This window comes from Narcine bancroftii, chromosome 5, assembly GCF_036971445.1.
Source record: "Narcine bancroftii isolate sNarBan1 chromosome 5, sNarBan1.hap1, whole genome shotgun sequence".
Lineage (NCBI taxonomy): Eukaryota > Metazoa > Chordata > Chondrichthyes > Torpediniformes > Narcinidae > Narcine > Narcine bancroftii.
The window spans coordinates 61,359,923-61,381,891 of record NC_091473.1 but is presented as its reverse complement, the minus strand read 5'-3'; the positions used below and the strand labels follow the sequence as shown (position 1 = coordinate 61,381,891).

Sequence of the window (21,969 nt, the reverse complement as noted above, 5' to 3'; positions counted from 1 at the left end):
GGTTAAGTGAACTTCAAGGAACTTGGGGCTCACCAGTCTCTCTATTACAGAGCTGTTTATGTGTAGTGGAGGGTGGTCGTTCCTGGTCCTCCTAAAGTCCAAGATCATCTCCTTCATCTTGACTTAGGTTGTTAATCTCACAGCATTTCACAAAATTTTCCATATCTTCTCTGTAGCGCTATTCATCATTGTTGCTGATGAGGCCAACTACTGTTTTATCATCTGTAAATGATGACACTGTTGAAGTTGGATCTGGCAATGATGAGCGGGCTGAGACTGCAACCCTGAGGTGCACCAGTGCTCAGTGTGATGGTGCTCAATGTTCTGCTACTGATCCCAACAGACTATGGTTTCCGTTAGGGTCCAGAATCCAGTAACAGAGAGGGATGTTGAGTCCCAGCGAGAACAATAATATGGGAAATGATCATAGAGCTGGCCAAGCTGAAGTCAATGAACAGTCGGGAGGTGTATGAAGCCTCGTTCTCCAGGTGGGTCAATGTGGAGTGAAGAGACATCACTATAGCATCGTCTGTGGAACGGTTTCTTCTATAGGTGAATTGAAATAGGTCTAGCGTCTCTGAGAAGCGTGCTTTGAAGTGTTCCATCATCAGATGCTTGAAGCATTTCATAATGGTGGAGGTTTGTGCCACAGGGCGGTAGACATTGAGGCTTATTATTGTCATGCTCTTGGGTACAGCCTTGAACCCTGTAGGAATGATGAACTGCTGCAGTGAGGTATTGAAGATGACTGTTAAGACCTCTGTCAATTGGTCTGTGCAGTCCTTCAGTACCCGACCAGGTATGTTGTCTGGACCCGCTGCCTCGTGTGTGTTCACTTTGGACAGGGTTCTCCTCACCCTGGCTGCGGCTATGCAGGGGGCCAGTTCATCAGGGGGACATGGAGCTTTCTTTGGCGTCATCCTGTTCTTCTCATCAAACTGTGCACAGAAGATGTTCAGTCTGTCCAGAAGGGAGGCATCATTGTCCTTAACTTGCACCATTGACTTGTGATTCGTTATATTCTGATCCCTTGCCACACATGCCAATGTTTATTGTCATGTACATAAGTACAATGTACAGTTACACCAACATTCTTACTTGCTGTAGCCAACTACAACAGAGACAATTACATTACTTCAATAGGCCATGAGACAGAAAGAGATAATTGATATCAAAGGATAGATAAATAAAACAAAATCACAATTGAGTTGAGTGTCACACTTTTTGTGGACTAAAGCGGTGTTCTGGGTAGGGACGTATTGGGAGGTTCAAGGGCCTTATAGCTTTTGGATAAAAACTCTTGAATCTCGAATTGCTGGTCTTCATGTTTCTGAACCTTCTGCCCAAAAGTAGCAGTGAGCAGAGGTTATGACCAGGGTGATGGAGGTACCTTAGGATGATGGCGGCCTTCTTGAGGCAGCGCCTCACATAGATGTCTGCAATGGACCGGAGCCCAGTGCCTATGATGGACCTGACTAGATTTTCCACTTTCTACAGCCTCATGTCACAGCACATCAAGGAAGTTCAGCACCCATCCACTGTCCTTCAACAACTACATATGCACTATTTAAAGCAGAGTTGCTGGATGCATCCCAGTGTGGGACTGGACGTGCATGGCTCAAGATCAGAAGAAGAATGCAGCTGAAAACATCACACAAATCTTCCTCTCCTCCATGGACTCCGTCTACATCTACTGCTGCCTATGAAGGGCAGCCAACATACTTAAGGACCTATCACACCCCTCCCATAGGGAAGAAGTATCAGAGTGTGAAAACATGCACCAACAAGCTGAAAGACAATTTTTTTCCCTGCACCCATCAGGCTCTTGAATGAATCCCACAACAGTGATCTTATGCTGGCCTTGCTTGGTGCTAATTGATCTTCATTTTCATTTTAATCCCACCCTCTAGTCTGAGATGTTGGTAATATATTGTTACCTCCTATGGACGCTATGAGACTAGCTGAGTTCCTCCTGCATTTCTGTGTTTTGAATCAACAGAGAAGGATTGGAAGAGGGTTTGAGGGAAAGAGGACACTAAAGAAAAGAGGAGGTTGAGGAGGGGTATTTGAGAGTGAGGGAGTAGGAATTGGAGAGAAAGGTTGAATTCAGGGTGTCAGAAGGAGATGAAGGAGAAATTGTTTGAGCTAGAAGGAGAGGGAGTGGGATTGAACTGCTGAAAGGGGGAATTAGAGAAGGATAGGTCTGGGCCTCGGATTGAGATTCTAAATTGGAGAAAGGCTAATTTTGAGGAAATGAGAACGAATCTAGAATGCATGGATTGGGATGTTGTTTTCAGTCAAGATTTTGTGAGATAAGTGGTGGACCTTGAAAAATGAAAATTGAGAGTACAGAGTTTGTATGTTCCTGTCAGAATTAAAAGTAAGGTCAGCAAGCATAGGGAACCTTGTTTTTTGAGGGATATTGGGGATCTGGTTCAGAAGAAGGGAGAGGTGTATAACAGGTATAGGGAATATGGAGCAAATGAGGTACTTGAGGATTATAAAAAATGCTAGAAAACCTCAAGAAAGAAGGCTAAAAGAAGACATGAAGTTACTTTGGCAGACAATGTAAAGGAAAATCCTAAGGGGGAATTTAGGGAGTTAGGTGTAAAGTTGAAACACAGGACCTCCAGGTGTTCATCTCAGGGTTGCTACCTGTGACATGGGTGAGAGAGGCTAGTAACAGGAAGATAATCCAGCAAAACACATGGCTAAAGCGATGGTGCAAGAGGGAGGGCTTCATGTTTCTGGATAATTAGGCTCTGTTCCACTTCAGGTGGGACCTGTTCCAATGGAACAGTTTGCACCTGAACTGGACGGGGGCTAGTATCGCGGGTAGGTTTGCTATTACATCTCTGGGGGTTTAAACTAGATTTGTAAGGGGAGGGGAACCAGAATGATAGAGCATATAGTGAGGTGGAGGACAGTAAGGGTTATAAGGGGACTGCATGTAAAGACAGAAAACAGAAGTTTGTATGTGATAGAAATGATCTCAGATGCATCTATTTCAATGTGAGGAGAATTGTTGGTAAGGCAGATGATCTTAGGGTGTGGATTTTCACGTGGGATTATGATGCTATTGCTGTTACTGAGACTTGGTTTCAGGTGGGGCAGAACTGGCAACCTGATTTTCCGGGGTTCTGTTTCAGATGTGATAGAGGGGGAGAGATGAAAGAGGGAGGAGTCAAATTGCTAGTTAAGGAAAATATCACAGCTGAGCATAAACTTGACAGTATCGTGGACTCTTCTACAGAGGCCATAAGGATGGAGCTAAGGAACAGGAAAGGTGTGAGCACACTAATAGGCTTGTATTATAGACCGTCCAATAGTCCGAGAGGATTGGAGATGCAAATCTGTTGGGAGATAGCAGAAACAGAAAATTTTGGAATTAGGAGATTTTAACTTCCCTCATATTGAATGGGACTCCCATACAGTAAAAGGACTGGATGGCTTGGAGTTTGTTAAATGTGTACAGGAAAGTTTTCTAAATCAATATGTAGAGGTACCAATGAGAGAGGATGCAATACTTGATCTCCTATTAGGGAACCAAGCAGGTCAGGTGGCAGAAGTCAGTGTAGGTGATCATTTTGGGTCCAGTGACCATAATGCCATTAGTTTCAATTTGGTTATGGATAAGGATAGGTTTGGCCCTTGAGTTGAGGCTTTAAATTGGAAAAAGGCAAATATTGTGGAAATGAGAAAAAATCTCAGAAGAGTCAGTTTGAATAAGTTGTTTTATAGCAAGGATGAGTCTGGCAAGTAGAAGGCATTCAAAGATAAGATTTTGAGGGGCAGAATTTGCATGTTCCTAAAACGATCAAAGGCAAAATTAACAGGCATAGGGAATCTTGGTTTCGAAGGGATACTGGTGCTAGGATTTAGAAGAAGAGAGGGGTGTATAACTGGTACAGGCAACAAGAAGCAAATGAGGTACTTTCAGAGTATGGGAAATGTAAGAGAATAATAAAGAAGGAAATCAGGAAGGTAAAAAGAAGGCATGAGGGTGCTTTGGCAGATAATGTGAAGGTAAACCCAAAGGGTTTCTACAAGTATATTAAGAGGATAACAAGGGACAAAATTGGTCCCGTAGAGGATCAGAGTGGTCCATTATGTGTGGAGCCTCATGAAATGGGGGAGATCTTAAATAGATTTTTTGCATCAGTATTTACTCAGGAAACTGGGATAGTGTATACAGATGGAAGTGAAACATATAGAAGCGTCATGAAACCTATGGAGATTGAGGAGGCCATTGTTGCCTTACAGCAAATAAAGGTAGATAAATCCCCTGGGCTGGATATGATATTCCCTCAGACCTTGAGGGAGACAAGTGTTAAAAATACAGGGGACTTGAAAGAAGTATTTAAAATGTCCTTGGCTATAGGAGAGGTGCCAGAAGATTGGAGAGTATCTAGTGTTTTCCAGCTGTTTAAGAAAGGTTCCAAAAGTAAGCCAGGTAACTATAGGCCAGTGTGCCTGATGTCAGTAGTAGGTAAATTACTGGAAGGAGTTCTAAGATGATATAGTTATTTGGGGAGCCATGGGCTGATTAAGGACAGTCATCATGACTTTGTGCATGGTATGTCAGGTTTAACAAATCTTGTAGAGTGTTTTCTACCAAGAATGTTGATGAATGAAAGGCTGTAGATGTAGTCTACATGGACTTTAGTAAGGCCTTTGACAGGTCCCACATGGGAGGTTAGTTCAGAAGGTTAAGACATTTGGTATCCATAGAGTGGTTGTAAATGGGATTTGAAATTGGCTGAGTGGAAGAAAACAGTGATAGTGGATGGATGCTTGTCAGACTAGAGGCCTGTGACATGTGGTGTGCTTCAGGGATCTGTGTTGGGACAATTGTTGTTTGTTGTCTATATTAATGATCTGGATGATAATGTGGTAAAGTAGATCAGAAAGTTTGTTGATGACACTAAGATAGGAGGTGTAGTGGACAGTGAAAGCTTGCAGAGGGATCTGGACCAAATGGGAGAATGGACCAGTAAATGGATGATGGAGTTTAATGCAGACAAGTGTGAGATATTGCATTTTGGAAGAGTAAATCAAGGAAGGCGTACACTGTAAATGGTAGGGTGTGGAGGAGCAGAGAGTCCTGGGAATACAGGTACATTGTTTCATGAAGGTGGCATTGTAGATAGACTGGGTTGCAAAGAAAGCTTTTGGCATCTTGGTCTTTATAAATCAAAGTTTTGAGTGTAGGAGTTGGGATGTTATCTTAAAGTTATTTAAGACATTCGTGAGGCTAAATTTAGAATGTTGTGTGCAGTTCTCATCGCCTAGCTACAGGAAGGATATCAATAAGATTGAAAGAGTGCAGAGAAGATTTACTAAGATGTTGCCATATCTTCAGGAATTGAATTACAGGGAAAGATTATACAGGTTAGGACTTTATTCCTTGGAATGAAGAAGAATAATGGAACATTTCATCGCCATTTACAAAATTATTTTGTATAGACAGAGTAAATGCGAATAGGCTCTTTCCACTTAGATTAGGAAAGATAAATACAAGAGAACATGGCTTTAGGGTGAAAGGGGAAAGGTTTAGGGGAACATTAGGGGGAACTTCTTCACTCAGAGAGTGGGAGGGTGGAATGAACTGCCTCTGATAAAGTGGGTGCAGACTTGATCTTCAGTTTTAAGAATAAATTTTATAGATACATGTATGGGAGAGATCTGGAGGGTTATGGAATGGGAGCAGGTTATTGGGACTAGCTGAACAATGGTCAGCACAGACTAGAATGCCCAAATGGCCTGTTTTCTGTGCTGTAGCTTTCTATGGTTTTATGGGTTTCTGCAGGGATATTAAGAGCAAAAGGATAGTAAGGGACAAAATTGGTCCTCTTGAAGATCAGTCATTGTGTTAGTATGGAGCCAAAGGAGATGGGGAGATATTAAATGTTTTTTTTTTTCATCAGTATTCACTCAGGAAACAGCACAGAGTCGTGGGAAGTAACGAAAACAAGCAGTGAGGTCATGGAACCTATACAGATTAAAGAAGAGGGAGTAATATCTTAAAGCAAATAAGGGTGGATAAATCTCACTACCTGACAAGATATTCCCTTGAACCTTGAGCGAGGCTAGTGTAGAAATTACATGGGCTCTGGCAGAAATACTTAAAATGTCCTTAGCCATGGGTGAGGTTTCGGAGGATTGGAGGGTAGCTCACATTGTTCCAATTCTTAGAAAAGGCTCCAAATTAACCCTGGAAATTATAGGCCAGTGATCCTGACATCAGTAGTAGGCAAATTATTGGAAGGTGTTCTAAGAGATTGGATATACAATTATTTGGATGGCGAGGGACTGATTAGTGATCATTAACATGGCTATATGCGTGGTAAGTTGTGTTTAACCAATTATAGGATTTTTTGAGGAGGCTTCCAGGGAGGTTGATTGAGGAAGGAAAGTCTGTGGATGTTGTCTACGTGGACTTTTTGTCTCTGACAAAACCCACATGGGAGGTTAGTCAGGAACATTAAGGGGTTTAGAATGGACCAAGATGAGCATAAAATCAGTCTGTTTACAGATGACGTACTAATATATCTGATGGAGCCTATAACTTCTCTACAAAGACTGCATTTGTAATTGGAAGATTATGGGAAAAATCTCTGGATATAAAATAAATTGGAATAAAAGTGAGATCATATCTTTAATGGATGGAGATTATACAGATTGCAAAAGAAATACATAATTCAAATGGTCGGTAAATGAGATCAAATATTTGGAGATTAAAGTGAATAATGATTTAAAAAGTTTGCATAAGTTTAATTAGCTCCTCCACTTAAGAAAGTTCATTTAAATAAATGGGTAACTTTCCCGATACCGTTGATTGTTAGAATAAATTGTATTAAAATGAACATATTTTCTCATTTACAATAATGCCCAGACTCAATGCCACTACCATAGAAATTATTTCAAAATTTTAAAAATTTAATTAGGAAGTTTTTATGGAAAGGTAAGTTAGCTAGAATTTCCTTGGAAAATATTAACTTGGAAATATGCCATGGGAGGATTACAACTTTAAATATTATTATTGGGTAGGCCAGATGAAGTTTGGCACTTCCCTCTTTGATGGAAGAGTCAAGCCTTCAAGGGTGGAAATAGAACTGCACAAGGTTGGGGAGACAGTGACAGAAGAATTTATATATAAATGGGCTGTTAACTTTATGTTTGCTGGAAAAGAAGCACCATTATTAAAACACTTTCTGAATATTTGGTATAAATTGAATAATTTAATTGGAATGAGGAAAAAAAACAAAATACCCTTGTTTTAGGACAGATTAATTCCTTTAACAATGGATAACTTAATTCAGCATGCCTGGGATCAGATATGTAGAAGATTGTTATGCACAAGGGTAATTAATGTCATTTGAACAATTTAAAAAAACAAATACAATATTTATAATAATACAATCTTCTGCTACTTTCAATTAAGAGCTTTTCTCCGAGAATTAGGATCGACTATGATGTTATCAGAAGGCAGTGAAATGGAGGTTCTACTTTGAAAGGGGAACACAAAGAAATTCACATCATTTATGTATTCTTTACTTCAATTGGTCACTTCTAAATGGGAGTTATATAGATCTCATTCCCATAAAGATGGGAATCAGACTTGAATATTAGTATTGATGATAAGACCTGGTTGAATTTATGTCATGACTGTAAGATATAGGCTGGGGCAATATGATTTTCCACATTGGCTATATCTTACCCCACAAAAATTACATAAATTAAACTCTAATTTTACTGATCTATGCTTTAGATGTGGGGAAGAAACAGATACTTCCTCACATTCTACCTGGTCATGTTCCAAATTCAAACCCTTTTGGTAAAATTTAAGAGTTTTACTAAATCAGATTACTGGGAAACAATTGCCACTAAGCCTAGAATTGCTTCTCTTAGAGGAAATATTGTGGACTTTACTTGAGGCTGCCTAAGTATCTATTAGACTTTCTTAAAGTTGCATTGGCAGTGGCCAGGAAATATACTGTGGTTACATAGAATCTGATTCTCTTTTGGAAATAGCCTGCTGGAAAACACTGAAATACATAGTTGCGCTCCTCTGGAGAAAATCACTTATAATTTAAGGAATAAATACATGTTTCTGCAGGTATGTGAAGCTTACCTACAAAGTGTACGTTGATAATTTAATAAATAAGACATTTATTCTATTTATTTTTCTTCCTTTTATTGAGATTTAGACAATAATAATTAGGCTTTTATGAATTGGATTCCAGATTTCGACAGCTCCTCTCTCTTTTTCCTTCTTCCTTTTCTCTTTTCTGTCCTTTTTCCTTTTCTTCTTTTCTTGTTTTCTTCTTTCTCTTTCAGGGTTTTGTTTGGGGGAATGGGATAGGGGTTATATTTGGAAACATATCAACGATTAATTCACATTTATTTTATCTATTTGTGGTGGTAAATTTGGTGCTGTTTGTTGATAAAATCAAAATAAAATATTAAAAAAAATATCTGGACAATATTGCAGTAAAATGGATTAGCATATTTGCAGATGACACTAAGATTGGAGGTTTTGTGGACAGCAAAGAAGGTTTTCAAAGCTTCTAGATGGATCTTGACCGACTGGACAAATGGGCTGAAAATTAGTCGAAAGGATTTAATGCAGACAAGTGTGAGGTGTTGGATTTTGGATGAACCAACTAAGAAAGGACATAGACGGTAAATGATTGGGCACTGAGGAGTGAGGTAGAACAGAAGGATCTGGGAATACAGATACATAATTCCCTGAAAGTGGCATAAAGGTTTGTAAAGAGATCTTTTGTCATGTTGGCCTTCATAAATCAAAGTATTGACAATAGGAGTTGGGATGTTATGGTAAAATTGTATAAGACATTGATGAGACCAAATTTGGAATATTGTGTGCAGTTTTGGTCACTTAACTACAGGGAAGATATCAATAAGATAGAAAGAGTGCAGAGAAGATTTACTAGTATGTTGCCCGCACTTCAGGAACTGAGTTACAGGGAAAGGTTAAACAGGTTTGGACTTTATTCCTTGGAGCGTAGAAGAATGAAGGGAGATTTGATAGAGGTATTTAAATTTATGAGGGGATAGACAGGCTTTTTTCACTGAGGGTAGGTGAGATATAAATCAGAGGACATGGATTAAGAGTGAAAGGGGAAAAGTTTAGGATGAACACAAGGGGGAACTTCTTCACACAGAGAGTGGAGGAGGTGTTGCCAGCTGAAGTAGTGAATGTGGGCTCAATTTTAATATTTAAGAAGAATTTTGAAAGGTACATGGATGGGAGTTATACGGAGAGTTATGGACTGGTTGCAGATCAGTGGGACTAGGAAAAAAAATGGTTCTGCACAGATTAGATGGGCTGAACATTACAGTGCTGTAATGTTCAATAGTTCTGGACATCTCATTGCCGGGAAGATGTGCTGTTCAGAGGGTGCAGAGGGGATTTACAAGGATGTTGCCTGGATAGGAGAGCATCCCTTATGAGGATAGGTGGAGTGAACTTAGTCTTTTTTCCTTGAAGCAATGGAGGATGAGGGGTGATCCCATGCAATAGTATCCCATGCTCCAGGAAGAAAATCCCTAGCCTATCCAGTCTCTCCTTATAATCAAGCCCACCAGTTCTGGTAACGTCCTGGTGAACCTTCCTGTACCCCTCTCCAACTTCATGACATCCTTCATATTGTTCGGTGTCCAGTACTGCACACGATACTCCTGGGTGAGGTCTCACCAACTAATGTGAAGACCCTGTCTCGCTGATGAAAGGATGTAGGAAAGAGCTAGAGGAGGGAGTTACAAGGCACATGTATGTACGCCTTCACCACTAACCCACTTGCCTATGCCCCTTTCCCTCCCCCACCCACCTTTTTATTTCGGCAATGGTTTGATTTTTGGTACTCCTGAAGAAGGGACTCAGGCCCGAAATGTCACTGCCTTTCACCTCCCATGGATGCTTGGATGCTGGGTGCCTTACAGACTTTCTTTCTATCTCTACTCAGGCAGTGTGGTTGCCTCAAGGCCCTTTTATAAAGAAAAAAAAGGTGAATGTAAAAACAGGGATTCTCCATCTTTTGCATCGCTGCACTTACCTCTATAAAAGGTGGGAAGGTGGATGGACGGCTAGAATATGCTCCAACTTCCATCTGCCTAGGGGAGTACACTTAAAGGTGTAGTGTAGTACTCCAGCTCCTCCGTAAAATGAATGCCACTGAAAGCGGCTGCAAAGGGCATGGCTGATGCCATCAGTCCGCAACCTAGGAGTGAGAATGTAAAATACCCATATGGTTAATAGAGTCTATTACATTGTCCAGGAGATCCATCTGAGTCCTCAAACTGCTTGCATAGATCTCCACCAACGTTCTTACTTGCTGTCCAGTCGCCATTGTCAAGTGTCGGCTGCCTTCCCTTCTCGGCATGTATGTTTGGCGTCACGGTGGTGGGCAGCACTACTGCACCACTTGCCCCACCTCCCCCAGCTCTAAAAGCTGGCTCTTGACTCAGCTGTGCATAAAGGGACCGTGAATTCTGCCTTATAGGTCATCGGCATAAAAGATAAAATCACGGAGACTATAACGTGGGGTTTCACCATAAAAAGGCCTTCAGGAATCAATTTGGTGAGTCTCCACTGTGCTCCCTTTCCAAGAACTGTAAGGTGTCAAGAAGTGTACACAGTACTCTAGGTGTGGTCTCACCAAACTTCACTGAACACTTGCAGACTGGTCCTCAGCCACTGTGTACAAGCACACCCATGTGAACATCAAAACTTCACACTGTCTCTCACCATTTCACACCTGCTTCCCTGTGCTGCCATGTGTGTTCAACCACTTTTCCCCACATCATTAGTGGGCTAGTAAGTTTGTGAATGATATGGAAGTTGGGATGTTGCAGAGTGATAAACAAGAGTTTTCATGAGGGGAATGAATGAGTACAGTAAGGGGATGGAGTGCGGAGGGAAGAAATGAGGTGAGAGGAGTGAGGGATAAGGGGAGTGAGTTAAATGAGGGGAAGGGATGTGAGGGGAGGAAGTGTCTGTGCAGGGGTGAGTGAGAGTGGATGGAGTGTGAGGGAAAGGAATGAGTGTAAGGGGAGTGAGTGTGAAAGGAGTGAGTGTGTAAGGTAAGTGAATTAATGAGTGTGAGAGGAGAGAGCATATGCGTGGGGAATCAATTTAAAAGGAGGATGTAAGGTGACCCCAACCCTAACTCAAAGACATAGGGACTTCAATAGGCCAGCATCAATGCAATGGGCTGAAGGGTCTGTTCATTCTGAATCTCTCGATGATCTCTGAATGAGTCATTTCTGGACTGAAGCAGTGTGACTAGCGGAGCGTCCCACTGACTGTTCTTGGCTCTCAATTATTTACTTTTGAGAAGCGTGACTTGGAAGAAGGAGCGGGTTGCAATTAACTGCTTTAATTTTTAATTTAGAGAGATAAAGCAAGATAACAGTCCTTTCTGGCCCATGAGCCTATGCCGCTCAAGTACACCCATGTGACCAATCAATCTGGTGACATGGATGTATTTGGGACAAGGGAGGAAATAGGAGTATCCAGAGGAAATCCACTTGGTCATAGGGAGAACGTACAAACTCATTACAAACAGCAGGGGATTCAATTCTCGGTTGTTGGCATTGTAAAGCATTGCTCCAACCCTTATAGTAACCTCCTGCATTCAGATAAATACATGGATAGGAAAAGTTAGAGCAGCCATTCTCAATGGGGGCCCACAACACAATTAGATAAAACTTTATTTTATTTATATAGCACACTTAAAACAACTCACGTTGACCAAAATGCTGTACAGATCATAAATTACATCTTAACTTAAGCAGCTGTTTAAAGGCCAGTATAAAACGGGTATTCAAGGTTCAAAATTGTATATACAACATGGTAACAATCAACAATCACCTCAAAACACTAAAAGCTTTGTTTTTTTTTTCACCTCATGTAAAATAAATCTTTTTTTATGTGGTCGATAGGAGAGATATGCGGAAGAAACCAAAACAATTGCTTCACAGGGAAGGGGCCCCATAAACTTTGTGCTGAGTCCAAAGGAAGCCATAGCCAAAAACAAAGATTGAGAATGGCTGATTTAGATGAATATGGACCATGCAAAAGCATGGACAGGATAGAATGAAGGGCCTATGCTGTAGAACTCTAATAATACTGTGGCTCTCTGTGGAAATCCACAAATGCCTCGATCCTTTCTGAGGGAGACCAGTGTATTGCTGGGAGCAAGAGATCAAGGGTCAATGTGTGTTCAGTGGAGGTGCTCGTAATCCAGTAAACATTGGGTCAGGATGCCAAAGATGAGCAGTTTGGACAAACCTCCGATAAAAACGAGCCAAGTTTTCAAGCACAGCACACAGTTTGTTTAACAATCCATTGAGCAAGTCACTGGGCAAATAATATAAGAGAACAAACTCCCAAAATAAGGGAGTGGAAGCTTTTATTAGATAGACCATGGCCAGGTAGGGATGGGTATGCATGCATTTGTATCCGCTTCCATGTGTGCGTACGTGTGCATGTGCGTGCATGTGTGTGTGTCCTGTCAATTTAAAAGGAGGATGTAAGGTGACCCCAACCCTAACTCAAAGACATGGGGACTTCAATAGGCCAGCATCAATGCAGTGGGCTGAAGGGTCTGTTCGTGCTGAATCTCTCGATGATCTCTGAATGAGTCATTTCTGGACTGAAGCAGTGTGACTAGCGTGCGTGCGTGCGTGTGAGCCCACACACAGTCACTCCTGTGATCAACAAATACCACAAGTGCCTCACACTGTTCACTGTCTCTCCCAGTGCTGTAGTTAGGGGCCAGCTGCTAGGCTCTACCACTCCACACTCTATGGCTGGGGCACTCCCCTCCCTGCCTTCCTCTCCCTGTCAGTCTTCCTTATCCTCCCCCCCCCCCCCTCTTCCATGGAACACGTTTGTTTAACAATCCATTGAGCAAGTCACTGGGCAAATAACATAAGGGAACAAGCTCCCAAAACAAAGGTGTGGAGGCTTTCTGCCTGATTCACTGCCAATTTGTGGTATTACATCACAAGGCCAAGGCTCAGCTGATTTTATAAGAGGTACAGGCAATTGTCAGAGCTGTGGTGGCAAGATACAACACCACAGCATCAGAGAAGATGAATGTAGATACATGTCATCTCATTGCATTGCAAGTGTGGTCACCAACAGCCTCCAGTGAGCAGTGGAAGAGACATATGGTGATCAGACTTTGATATTAATGTGAAGCATGCATGTAGGAAGTGGGGGGGAGGGGGGGAGTTGTTGGGGAGGAACAGACAATGAACACTCAGACACAAGTCAACACAAGGAATAAACCATGGTGTGCAGTGTTGAGCACAGGGCACATTGGGAAGGGTGGAGTGCGTGCGTGCATGGGTCCGTGTGTGTGTGTGTGTGTGTGTGTGTGTGTGTGTGTGTGTGTGTGTGTGTGTGTGTGCGCGTGTGTGTGCGTGTGTGTGTGTGCGTGTGTGTGTGTGCGTGTGTGTGTGTGTGTGTGTGTGTGTGTGCACGCGCATGCGTGCACGTACACAGTCACTCCTGTGATCAGGAAGCACCACTAGTCTCAAAGGGTTCACTGTTTCTCTCCTCTCCCAGTGCTGTGGTTAGGGCCCAGAACCGCAGCTGCTGGCCTCTACCACTTCACACCCTGTGGCCTCTTCCCATCACTCTTACCCGACTCCATGCTCCTTCCGCATTCCCTGCCCCACCCGTCTCTCTCTCTCCCTCACTCCCCAGGGCCAATGCCCTTCTCTCTCTCCTCCCTTCTAGATTCTTTTCTCCTTTTCTCCCTCATTGTTCCCCCTCCCCCTCTCTCCCCTTCACTCTCCGCTCTCCCTCCTCCCTCACTGACCCTCCTCCTTCCTGCTCCCCTTCACCCTCCCCACCCTTCTTGACACTCTCTTCTCCCTCACTCTCCCCACTCCCTCTTACCTTCACTCTCCTTGACACTGCACCTTCCCTCCCCAAATCCCTCTTTTCACTCCCACTCTCTTCCTCTCCACCTACTGCTCCACTTCATCTCTCTACCCTCCCTCCCACTCCCTTCACTTCCTCCTCCTCCTCTTGTTCTCCATTTCCCTTCCCTTCCCATTCCATTCTCCCTACCCTTCCTCTCTCTCCCTCTCCTACAATTCTTCTCCCACCCTCTCCATCCCTATCTTTGCCCCCCCCTTCCCCACCTCCTCCTTTTCATCTATCCTCCTCTTGGTTCCAGTCCCTATTCCTCATTACTCCCCCTCTATTCCTCCCTCTCTCTCACTTTCTCTTTCTCTCTCTCTCTCCCCCTGTCCCACACCATCCTTCCCCTACCCCCTTCTCATCCCTCCCTAACTCTCTCTTGTCTCACTCCCAATCTTTCTCTCCCTCTCGCTCTCGATCTCTTCCCCTCTCTCCCCTCTACCCCCTCCCTCCCTGTCTCTCTCTTCCCATCCCTCTCTGTCTCTCCCTTCCCCTCCCCTCTCACCCACCTCTTCCTCTCTGTCTCCATCCACACCAACCCTCTTGCTGCCTCTCTCCCCGACTCTCTCTACCTACCCCTCTTTCCTCTCCCTCCCCATCTCCTCCCACCCTGCCTTTCTCCCTCTCCCCTCTCTTCCCAGATCTCCCACTCCTCCTTCACTCCTCCCCTCCCTCCCTGCATCTCTCTTTCTCTCTCTCTCTCTCCTCTGCCTTGAGATTGCCTGCAGATGCTAGGTTCTCCAGTGGGATATGACCTCCTACATCTGACCTCTCCCCTGTTCATCTTCCGCTCCTAACCACCACCCGCCTAACCCCATCCGTGCTGTCACACACATCATGCCTTTAGCTGATGCAGCTCTGGAATTTTCTTCTCTCCTGAGAACTGCTGCAACCTGATCTCACCTCTTTGCTACCCTTCGAACATTCCTAGCTAGCTCAGATCTTTTTCCATCTGGCTAGTCCCTGACTGGCAGGCAGGAAAGGTCCTGGATGGTAACATGACTGTGGTATGCCTGACAGCTCTGTCAATGCAGGTCCTGGGCAGCTATTCTCTGTAGAGTCACCTGCTGTGCCAAGGGATGTGCTGAGTGGGATTGATGGCAGGACCTGCTGTGGATTTACTCCAGGTGAGGGTGGTTTGAGTAGGTGGGTCGATTCACCTGCGCAGTCAGGAAGGACAGTGGAGGGGGGGGGGGCTCCAGTTTGTATCAGTGCTTGGTGGGAGCATGAAGTGTAGGGAGTGGGAACATTCAATGGTTTGTTCAGAGTTCTGGGAATGCAGGGACTGAGCTCCTGGTTTGAACTGGTACTGAGAGGGTGTAGTGTGAAGGTTCACTAGCCTGACTAAGGTGTCAGGACAGACTATAAAAATGAGAATGGATCTAATGGAGATGTATAAAGTTCCTGACAGGATTAGGGAGATTGCAAGCAGGAAGAATGTTCCAGATGTTAGAAAAGTCCAGAACAAAGGGTCACTGTCTGAGGATAAGTGGAAAGCATTTAGGACTGAGATAAGAAGAAGCTTCTTTACTCAGAGAGTTGTGAACTTGTGGATCTTCCTTCCACAGAGAGTTGGATGGAGCTCTCAGCAGAACAATTGCATCTGGTCTCATTCCCCCTCTTCCTATTTCCCTGCAGCTCTGCATTTTATTTCTTCACATTATCAACAGACCCCCCCCCCTCCACCTCACACTCGCCCACACTCTTGAGGCAATTTGTCACTGCCAGTCAACTCAACCCCCCCTGTCTGCTTTTGGGATGTGGGAGGAAACATGAAAACTCTGGACAGGCATCTTAGGGCCAGGTCTGTCAGTTCATGGTGCCTATTGCTGTTCCTCCCTTCTGTAATTGGTGCAAGAGGTAATGGACTCAAGGATGGTGGGAGTTGTTGGAGCCACACATTCAAATAACCCAGGTGATGTGATCCATGATGGATACAAAGAGCCAGAACATGATCTTCTATGGGCAGAGAATCTGGCCTTCAGGCCACACTTGAAATACCATGTGGAATTCTGGTTGCCCGAGTGGAGGCTTTAGAAAGGGGACAGAGAGGCTCACCAGGACCTGGATTAGAGGGTCTGAGTAATGGGGAGAGTTGTAAAAACTTGGGTTGTTTTCTCTGGAGCATCAGAGGCTGAGGGGAGACCTGATAAAGATTTATAAAAGAATGTGAGGCATTGATAGGGAGAACAGTCACAATCTTATCCCCAGGGAAAAGGCATCACTCATTAGAGGACAGGGGTTTAAGGTGAGGGGGGGAGGGAGTTATGCAGGGAAAAAGTTTTATACAGAGAGTGGAGGGAGCCTGTAGTGGTGGAAGCAGATACAACAGTAATGTTTAAGGGGATTTGAGATAGACAGCAGGGGATGGAGGGATGTGGATCACGTGCAGGCAGCAAAGTTTTAGTTTAAATTTGGGCCTCGTGTTCAGCACAAACATTGTGGGCCAAAGGTCTTGTTCCTACGTGGGACTGGTCTGTATGGTGTTCTGGGTGGATAGATCTTTAGGTATGTCACAGGACTAGTCCAGGAGTAGTGGAGGATGTTACTGGGTGAGCACTGTACAGGAGAGACTGTGTGGGCTGAGGGTTTCCTACAGCCTGGGTGAAACCTTGCCTGCAGAATGTCAGCCCTTGTGTGAACCGTGAAGGAGATGTTCAAATTTAAGCTTATTATCAACTGGCTGTACATATGCAACCCCATAAACCAGCGTTTCTCCGGGCCACACTGCACACTCACACACACACAATGCACAAGAAATAATCACCTATAAAGATATAGTTTAATTTATATATATATATATATATATATATATATATATATAATGAAGACGCTGTTTACATCCGGTACCGCACAGATGGCAGTCTCTTCAATCTGAGGCGCCTGCAAGCTCACACCAAGACACAAGAGAAACTTGTCCGTGAACTACTCTTTGCAGACGATGCCGCTTTAGTTGCCCATTCAGAGCCAGCTCTTCAGCGCTTGACGTCCTGCTTTGCGGAAACTGCCAAAATGTTTGGCCTGGAAGTCAGCCTGAAGAAAACTGAGGTCCTCCATCAGCCAGCTCCCCACCATGATTACCAGCCCCCCCACATCTCCATCGGGCACACAAAACTCAAAACGGTCAACCAGTTTACCTATCTCGGCTGCACCATTTCATCAGATGCAAGGATCGACAATGAGATAGACAACAGACTCGCCAAGGCAAATAGCGCCTTTGGAAGACTACACAAAAGAGTCTGGAAAAACAACCAACTGAAAAACCTCACAAAGATAAGCGTATACAGAGCCGTTGTCATACCCACACTCCTGTTCGGCTCCGAATCATGGGTCCTCTACCGGCACCACCTACGGCTCCTAGAACGCTTCCACCAGCGTTGTCTCCACTCCATTCTCAACATCCATTGGAGCGCTTACATCCCTAACGTCGAAGTACTCGAGATGGCAGAGGTCGACAGCATCGAGTCCACGCTGCTGAAGATCCAGCTGCGCTGGATGGGTCACGTCTCCAGAATGGAGGACCATCGCCTTCCCAAGATCGTGTTATATGGCGAGCTCTCCACTGGCCACCGTGACAGAGGTGCACCAAAGAAAAGGTACAAGGACTGCCTAAAGAAATCTCTTGGTGCCTGCCACATTGACCACCGCCAGTGGGCTGATAACGCCTCAAACCGTGCATCTTGGCGCCTCACAGTTTGGCGGGCAGCAACCTCCTTTGAAGAAGACCGCAGAGCCCACCTCACTGACAAAAGGCAAAGGAGGAAAAACCCAACACCCAACCCCAACCCACCAATTTTCCCCTGCAACCGCTGCAATCGTGTCTGCCTGTCCCGCATCGGACTTGTCAGCCACAAACGAGCCTGCAGCTGACGTGGACTTTTTACCCCCTCCATAAATCTTCGTCCGCGAAGCCAAGCCAAAGAAGATATATATATATATATTCTGGAATGATTTATCAGATACAGGATACTGTTCCTCAATCTCACAGTCAGCCTGGCAGTCCTAATTTTGATGTTCCTGCATCTCCTTCTTGATGGTAGTGAATAAAGATACTGTGTGTTGGATGGAGAGGGGCATCTATAATTCTTTGAGCCCTTTTCAAGCAACACTCCTGATGAATGCTGTCAATGAGGAAAGGGAGACTTGAGTGATCTTCTCAGCCATTTTGACGATTCTCTGTATTACTTCTGGTCTGTTGCTTTGCTGCTACCATACCACACAATGATGGCCTGTGCTGAGCTTCGAGAGTTGAATAATGAGGAGTGAAGAATGGAAAGGTCAAGGAAGGATTTGAGTGAAGATTAAGCCAAAATGGAAAGGCCAGAGAAGTACTGATGCATGGTCCTGACCCCAACCATTGGCCCACCATTCTTTTTGCTTCCTTGGATACTGCTCAACCTGCTCGATTTTCTTTTAAAGGTCCACCTTGTGGGTTGAGCCACAGAGAATTACAGTGCAGAAACAGGCCCTTTGGCCCAATAAGTCCTTGCCAATCATTCACCACACCAATCCTGACCCCACATTCACACCAGCTCCACCCCCAGATTGTACACTCTTCATCAATTTTACAACAGTCACTTAATTTACCAATCTACAGGTTACCTTTACTCCTCATGGATGCTGTGTGACCTGCTGAGTTTCTCCAGCACATTTGGGTATTATTGCACTTAATCCCAGTGTCTGCAAACGTCACTGTTTAACTTCTGTATATCCTTTCTTCTGTAAAGAGACCAGAAGTCTGCACAGTACTCCAGATGCGGCCTCACCAGTACCCTGTACAGTTGCAGCAGAACCTCCCTCCTCTTAAATTCAATCCCTCCAGCAACGAAGGCCAAGATCCTATTTGCCTTTTTGATTACCTGTTGCACCTGCAGACCAAACTTTTGCGAATCATGAAGCCAATCTGGCACGGTTAGAGAATGCAGCAAAGTCTGCCATGGTTATTACATGCAGAAAAGTCCACTGCAGTTAATATGCGCAAGAAGTCTGTCACAGTTAAGCCATATGGGATACATGATGACGTGTTTGATTGGATTCATAACTGGTTTGGCCATAGAGGATAGGATACCTTTATTCTGATAGAGATCTACGACCATTGGTGGTGTTCTTCAGGGATCAATTTGACATATATTTGGATAAAAATATAGATGGGATGATTATAAAATAATGAGGAGCTGTAGGGACTCAATGGGTCAGGCAAGACCCCTGAGAAGAAATAGTCAGTTGATGCTTCATGCTGGGAACCTTTATTGAGAAATTTAATGAGTCCTGGCCCGAAGTCTTGAATGTCCACTTCTCTACTTGATGTTGCACAACTAGCTGAGTTCCTTCAGCTTCTCTTTGCTCAAGATTCTGACATCTGCAGTCTTTCTGTATCCCTGGACTGATTTATAAGTTTGGAGAGAACAAGGAAATTGGCAGAGTTGTGGAGAGTCAGGAAGGTTGTCTATTGACACAGCAGGATATTAATTAGTTGAAAGTCTGGCAGAGAAATGGCAGGTGGAGTTTCATCTGTACAAGTGTGAGGTGCTGGACTTTGGAAGTTCAAATGTGGGGGAATGTATAAAGTTAATGGGAACATTGATGGGGCTGAGCCCCCGTAGTTTGTCATATATATATTAATGATTGGATGACAATATAGTTAGCTTTGTTTGTAGATGACATCAAGATTGGTGGTACAGCAGAGAGTAAAGAAGGTTGTCTGAGATGAGAAAAAAATGTTGATGGACTGGTAAAGTAGGTCAAGGAATGGCAGATGGAAGTTAACTTGAGTAAGTGCGAGGTGCTGTATTTTAGGAAGTTAAACAAGGGCAGGAATTGCACAGTAGATGGCAAGGCCCTGGAGAGTGTGGTCGAACAGAGATATCTGGGGATACAGATACATATTTACTTGAAAGCAGCGGCGCAGGTAGGCAAGGTGGTGAAGACAGTGTCTGGCATGTTTGTCTTCAATGGTCAGGGCACTGAGTGCAGGAGCTGGGACATCATGTTACAAGATATTGGTGCAAGACCTGCTGTGTTAAGGCAGCAAGTTGAAATGCATTTGGCATATACAGCAAGATTAATGTGTGCAACATGGTCTGATGCTGTTAATGAGCGGAGTGGGTTCTGCTGCGGCTGCATACACTTAATGCATGCAGTAAGGTCTGTAGTTATACATGCAGCAAGATTGCAGTTATTTTGATTCTGCAGCTGTGTGGAATGCTGGGAAGTTCAGGAGCTGTGGGTGGAAAGGAAGGCATTACAGGATAGAAATGGCATGTCTGATTTCAGATTTACAGATTCAGATTTATTGTCAGAGTACATACATGACATCACATACAACCCTGAGATTCCTTTCTCCTGTGAGCATGGCAGAATTATCACTAAATGGTAGTGCAAATAAAACTGCACACAGTGTAAACATATAAAAACAAATAAAGAACTGTAAACAGCTAACAAGTGTAAACAAACTGTGCAACACAGAGAGAACATAAAGAAAATTAATGAAGTGGACAAGCAAGAGTCCTTAAACGAGTCTCTAATTGATTTTGTCATTGTGGAGTCTGATGGTGGAGGGGTAGTTGCTGTTCTTTAACCTGGAGCTCTATGCTAGTCTTCACCCCCCCCCCCCCCCCACCATGCTCAGAAGATGGAGAGGTTCAGGTGGGGGAGGAAATGGTTACGGATGAGGAGAGTTGGAGCATAAGGTCGACTGCCAGTGACAGGCTTCAACTGGTCCAAGGGTTTGATCAGCTTGTTGAAAAGGTGGATGAGTGAGAGGTTGGGGCAAGAATCTCCGACCAAGGGCTTTGGAGCCATTCTGGGGGCAGCAGTGTCATAGGGACTGGATGGAGACTTGTGTGTGCAAATAGGTGGTGCAGATGAACAAAAGTTTGAATGCAAGGGTAAATGTTTCTACTGGTGATTAGGGGCACTATTAGTTGAACCCATCCACTGTAAAATTATCATTGCAAGTATTTACTGCAGTTGTGTATAATCTTATCAAATATTGTTGACCTTTATAATTATGCTTATCCACCAAATTTAAAGAGATTAAAGGAATGTTTTTTTCCACTGCTGATTAATGAATAGAACTCCCATCAAAGGTAATTGATAATCAAACATTAAATTGCAAAGAGGTCTGGATGGGATGATAGGGAAAGGCTGACACCATCATCTTTTGTAAGGGAGATGGTGTCACACTCATACCAACAGAGGGAAGCTTTCAAAGCATTAAAGATGACACTGAATTAAACTGGCAGGCAGGAGCTGCAGTCTTTCTGGTGAAATGTCATACCAAAGCCCTATCATGGGAACTGCAATATATCCAGCAAAGTTTAAATTTTTTGTTGAATTTTAGAGATAAAGCAATGGTATCAGGGCCTTCCTGCGCACAATGTTCTACCGACGTATGCTACCACAATCTAATTTTTACCACCCTCACACCAATAACTCTTCATTTTTCTTACATCTAAGGTTCAGGAAGCTACAATCAGACAGGGCTCTGGATGAATATAAAGATTAGAGTAAAGAACTCAAGCAGGGCATCAGGATGGCTGCAATGAGGCATGAGATGTCCCTGGTGAGAAGGATTAAAGGGAATCTAAAGGCATTTTACACTTACATTAAAACGAGAGGAGGTCAGGTAGAGGACAGGACCACTAAAGGACAAGGGAGGGAATTTATACTTGGAGTCAGAGGAATTTTAAATTGAAATTAAATTTTAAAAAAAATTAAATTTAGGCATACAGCGCAGTAAGAGGCCATTTCGGCCCACAAGTCCAGGCTGCCCAATTTACACCCAATTAACCTACACCCCCAGAACATTTCTAAGAGTGGGAGGAAATCAGAGCCCCAGGGAAAACCCATGCAGACACAGGGAGAATGTACAAATTCCTTACAGACAGTGTGAGATTTGAACCCTGGTCCCGATTGCTAACACTGTAAATGCATTGGGCTAACCGCTACGCCAACCGTACCACCCCAAAATGAGTGTTTACCAAAGAGGACATGGATGGTGATAG

At 43.8% G+C, this 21,969-nt stretch overlaps 1 long non-coding RNA gene across 1 annotated transcript in view; it reads right to left on the bottom strand.

The window, feature by feature from the left end:
• Nucleotides 1–8,195: 8,195 nt before the first annotated feature.
• Nucleotides 8,196–21,969, bottom strand: part of LOC138762694 (uncharacterized) — a 33,718-nt gene continuing 19,944 nt past the window's right edge. The window contains exons 2-3 of the long non-coding RNA XR_011357060.1: nt 10,080–10,244; nt 8,196–8,333 (exon numbers count right to left, since the gene is read on the bottom strand). This is a non-coding gene — a long non-coding RNA (uncharacterized lncRNA). The remainder of the gene's footprint in view (nt 8,334–10,079; nt 10,245–21,969) is intronic.